The following is a 6602-nucleotide window of genomic DNA, read 5'->3' on the forward strand; positions in this document are numbered from 1 at the left end:
GGAGAAGTGAGCCAGTGGAAAAGTTGCCCATAGCATCCAATCAGCATGGGTGTAACATTTATAGGTACTTATGTAATATCTGGGCTCCCGTTTTTCTAATGAGACCGCGTCCGCTCGCCACGCTTCGGGCACGGTGGCTCGCTGCGCTCGCCACTCTATATAAAATCAACTCCATGCTTAGGTGGATAGTAGGGGTATGAAAAAATGGGGTGCATTTAACATGGGAGCCCAGATAATACATAAGTACCCATTTATAATTTGCTTACTATAAAATTATACAGTGCTGCTGATTGGTTACCATGGGCAACTTCTCACTGTTATCCCTGCTTCATACCCCTTGTATGTACCATGCTTCAAAAAGTGCTAAAACAGTGATACTGTACCAGCCAGTCAGCTCCTAACTGCCAAATGTTTGAAAAATGACAGGTAGCGGCTGATTAGCTGCTTGTTCATCATTCTCCACTTTATCAGTTTTTGAAGCTTAGTGCATCAGACCCTATATTTTTTTAATACACAAGAGACCTAAAACACACACACGCACACACACACACACACATGCACACGCGCACACACACACACACACACACACAATTTTGAATAAAGGAAATAAACAGCTTTATTAAAAAAACCATTACAACATCAATTCCTGCAAAGGTGTACAGAGATTATAAATCATTCATGTAAGTCCCTGACCCATTGGAGCCTACAGTCTACTGGGTAAATATACTAAAGCTTCTAAAAAAGAAAAACATGTGATGTTGCCCATAGCAACCAATCATTTCACTTTCGTAAACCAATCAATTGCTATGGGCAACATCACTTCCTTTCCTCTTTAGACGTTTTAGTGAATCTACCCCTACTCCTACATTTCTGAACACACATGAACTTACATCATATTTGCCTACTTTTGTAAACTAGTTTCAGGGAGACAATGGAGAAAAGAGTGAACCCGGATCACACTGGGTGTGATCCGGTTTCACTCACCTACCTCACCACATTTATAGGTGAACCACCCTGGGGAAATAGATCCAGCAAAATATTCGGAAGGACCACCACCAGCTTCAATTGCTCCCCACTTTTTTCACTCCACCAATTGGATTACAAATATCTCTGCAACAATAGTAGAGGTTGAGGACACAATTCCGCCCACAACATCTGGCGGTAGGAGTTGGTGATTCCTGCCATCTTGGGCCACTCCTGGTATCAACATCTTTGTGCCCTCCCTCCATATTGCAAGATTGGGGACTGTACCATCAACATTACTGGACACTCTGAACATTCCCCACCACCAAGTGGGTGCCACCAGTGTCCAGCCATCTGGACGTTTGGGACTTCCTGGGTCTAACCCCCATGTGGTGTGGTTCGGTGAGATGACTATTTTACCATACATGTTTATTTATGTCTATTGTTTTTAGCCCGTATTTTCTGGCTTGCAGTTTTTAGAAATGTATTAAAAATTTGTGATAGATCTAACCAATCTCCCAATTCATTTTTCTTTGCATATTATTGCACCCAATCAGTCATTTAATTAGCGCTGCCCACCCCCTTTTTGTGTCTTTTTAGTTTCAGGGAGATTCCATGTGCTAGTAAAATGCGCCGCAATGTTGACAGGGGGACATCATGGTAAGCATCCCATATTACATTATACACCTACCCATATTACATTATACCCGGCCCACCCCCATATTACATTATACACCCCCCCATATTACATTATACACCCACCCATATTACATTATACACCCACCCATATTACATTATACCCGGCCCACCCCATATTACATTATACACCCCCCCCATATTACATTATACACCCCCCCATATTACATTATACACCCACCCATATTACATTATACCCGGCCCATATTACATTATACACCCCCCCCCATATTACATTATACACCCCCATATTACATTATACACCTAACCATATTACATTATACCCGGCCCACCCAATATTACATTATACACACACCCATATTACATTATACCCGGCCCACCCCATATTACATTATACACCCCCCCATATTACATTATACACCCACCCATATTACATTATACACCCACCCATATTACATTATACACCTACCCATATTACATTATACACCCACCCATATTACATTATACCCGGCCCACCCCATATTACATTATACACCCCCCCATATTACATTATACACCCACCCATATTACATTATACACAGCCCACCCCATATTACATTATACACCTACCCATATTACATTATACACCCACCCCATATTACATTATACACCCCCCCCCCCCCATATTACATTATACCCGGCCCACCCCATATTACATTATACACCCCCCCATATTACATTATACACCCCCCATATTACATTATACCCGGCCCACCCCATATTACATTATACACCCCCCCATATTACATTATACCCGGCCCACCCCATATTACATTATACACCCCCCCCCACCATATTACATTATACACAGCTCCCTCATGTTACATCATACCCGGCCCACCCCATATTACATTATACACCCCCATATTACATTATACACCCACCCATATTACATTATACACAGCCCACCCCATATTACATTATACACCTACCCATATTACATTATACACCCCCCCCCCCCATATTACATTATACCCGGCCCACCCCATATTACATTATACACCCACCCATATTACATTATACACCCACCCATATTACATTATACCCGGCCCACCCCATATTACATTATACACCCCCCCCCATATTACATTATACACAGCCCACCCCATATTACATTATACAACCCCCCCCCCATATTACATTATACACCCCCCCATATTAAATTATACACCTAACCATATTACATTATACCCGGCCCACCCAATATTACATTATACACACACCCATATTACATTATACCCGGCCCACCCCATATTACATTATACACCCCCCCATATTACATTATACACCCACCCATATTACATTATACACCCACCCATATTACATTATACACCTACCCATATTACATTATACACCCACCCATATTACATTATACCCGGCCCACCCCATATTACATTATACACCCCCCCATATTACATTATACACCCCCCCATATTACATTATACACCCACCCATATTACATTATACACAGCCCACCCCATATTACATTATACACCTACCCATATTACATTATACACCCACCCCATATTACATTATACACCCCCCCCCATATTACATTATACCCGGCCCACCCCATATTACATTATACACCCCCCCATATTACATTATACACCCCCCATATTACATTATACCCGGCCCACCCCATATTACATTATACACCCCCCCATATTACATTATACCCGGCCCACCCCATATTACATTATACACAGCTCCCTCATGTTACATCATACCCGGCCCACCCCATATTACATTATACACCCCCCATATTACATTATACACCCACCCATATTACATTATACACAGCCCACCCCATATTACATTATACACCTACCCATATTACATTATACACCCCCCCCCCCCCATATTACATTATACCCGGCCCACCCCATATTACATTATACACCCACCCATATTACATTATACACCCACCCATATTACATTATACCCGGCCCACCCCATATTACATTATACACCCCCCCCCCATATTACATTATACACAGCCCACCCCATATTACATTATACACCCACCCATATTGGGTGCCGGACGGGGTCCCGACAGTCGGGATCCCGACAGTCATTAACCCGACGTCGGGATCCCGACTGTTAAAACACCGACGGCCAGCGGCTATTTTCCCCTCGTGAGGGTCCACGACCCCCATAGAGGGAGAATAGAATAGGTGGCGAGCGTAGCGCGCCACCGTGCCTGCAGCGTGGCGAGCGCAGCGTGGCGAGCGCAGCGAGCCCGCAAGGGGCTTTGTTACGCTGGCCACGCTGTCTGAGGCCAGGCAGTCGGGATCCCGACGTCGGGATAATGACTGTCGGGATCCCGACTGTCGATGACTCATACCACCCCCCCCATATTACCTTATACACAGCTCCCTCATGTTAAATTATACCCGGCCCACCCCATATTACATTATACACCCCCCCATATTACATTATACACCCACCCATATTACATTATACACAGCCCACTTCATATTACATTATACACCCCCCATATTACATTATACACCCCCCCCATATTACATTATACACCCACCCATATTACATTATACACAGCCCACCCCATATTACATTATACACCCCCATATTACATTATACACAGCCCACCCCATATTCCATTATACACCCCCCATATTACATTATACACCCACCCATATTACATTATACACAGCCCACCCCATATTACATTATACACAGCCCGGTACTTGTTTCCTAGCACGGTGCCCATCGTGGGCCATTGCATACCTTAAGTTAAGGTATGCGATGGGACCCGACCAACGCAATTTTGGGCTATTTTTAGCCTTTCCCGACAATTAGAAAATCGGGTCCATCACATGCCATTATAATCGCATGCCATTATAATCGCATGCAATGCAACTGACGCGACTGACGCGATTTAACATTGAATGCATTGTACTCAATGTTAAATTCCTATGTAAAATTGGGTCGATTGTATGCCATTATAATGGCATACAATGCGACCAATGCGATGGACCCGATTTTACATAGGAAACAATGTTAAATGGCTCCCCATACCCCCGATTTTTGATTGTATACCCACCCTGATGGGTAATTTGTATGGGAAATGCCCCCCCCCCCCCCCCACATTGTTAACGCCACCCCACAATGAACGCCAACCGGAAGCGTGGCGAGCGCAGCAAGCCCGCGAGGGACGGCGGTAAGCATCCTCCAACCTTTTCATACCCCCACTATCCACGTCGGCGTAGAGTTGACCTTATATAGTGCTAGGAAACAAGTACCCACAGCCCACCCTATATTACGATATACAAAGCCCCCCATATTACATTATACACAGCCGACCCCATATTACATTATACACAGCCGACCCCATATTACAGAATACACAGCCCACCCCATATTACATTATACATAGCCTACCCCATATTATATTATACACCCCCCATATTACATTATACACAGCGCACCCCATATTACATTATACACAGCGCACCCCATATTACATTATGAACAACCCCCCATATTACATTTTACACAGCCGACCCCATATTACATTATACACAGCGCACCCCATATTACATTATAAACAACCCCCCATATTACATTATACACAACCCCTATATTACATTATACAGAGCCCCCTATATTACATTATACACAACCCCCTATTTTACATTAAACACAGGCCCCCTGTATTACATTATATACAGCACCCCCTACATTACGCACAGTGCATTCCGCATTACATAATAAACAGCCCCCCCCCCCCCCCACACACACACACACCATAGTTGCCTACCCTCCTGAATTGTGCAGGAGACTCCCTGAAATAGCAGCAATCTCCCTCTCTCCCTCATTAGTCTAGCAATCTCCCTCATTTCACCTAGCCCACATTATACTGTTACATTTTGGTGGGAAAAAAGAATGAGAGATAGATACATTTACATTGAATCATCAGCATAATTTCCCAGCACTTTAGCAAGTATAGTAGCTCTTATTAACTGCTTTGGGGCTCATCTACATTTGGATATAAGTCATTATAAAAGATTCCTCTCAGAGATAGAAGAACACAATCTCTCCATATATGGAACTAGACACGCCATTTGGGTGGAGCATGACACACACCCTCAATGGGGCACTGTGCAAAATTCTATTTATGGATGGCCATCGTTGCCTTTTCCATCAATGGCAAAAATGCAACAGACCATCGATAGTGTATTTCTATTCAATGGATGACCATCGATGTTTTTACATATCGATGGTCATCCATTTTCTTTGATTGATTGGCCTGTGGGCCAATCGAAATGCGGGGGCAGGGCTTCGCGGGTGTGGGGGGCGGAGCTAAGCTAAGTGAAAAATGCAAAAACTAAACTATTCGTTTAAGCTTGACATCGATGGTGGAAAACCATCTGGTTCTCCCCATCGATGGCAAAACTATTCAACATCGGTCATGAACCATCAATGATTTCTAATCATCGATGGTCGATGGCCATCCCTAATTTTCTATTACCAACTATAATCTCCCTGAAACTAGTTTTCAAACGTAGGCAAGTATGCCACGCTCACACTAATTAAGTACACATTCCCCTCATATTACAGACCCCATTAAACACTGCACCACAGTAATACAAGTGCCACATTACAGTATATTACACACACTCCTCCAGTACACAGCACTCACCTGTCTGGCAGTGTGGTGGGCGGGGCCAGCATCATTCAGGACAGCCTTGACAGGAGCAGGGAGAGTAGGGCTGTGACCTGATGCACGGAGCCCATCAGTGTGGTGGGCGGGGCCAGCATCAGGGCAGCCGTTGACAGGAGCAGGTAGAGCAGGCTATCAGTGTGGTGAGCGGGCCGCGGGGGCCAGCATCAAGGAAGGAATCCCTGACTGACGGCTCAATTCTCCTCCTCCTGCTGCGCTTCTTCTCATTGTGTATGTACAGCCACCGCTACCAACA

This window comes from Crinia signifera, chromosome 4, assembly GCF_055691185.1.
Source record: "Crinia signifera chromosome 4, ASM5569118v1, whole genome shotgun sequence".
NCBI classification, from domain to species: Eukaryota; Metazoa; Chordata; class Amphibia; order Anura; family Myobatrachidae; genus Crinia; species Crinia signifera.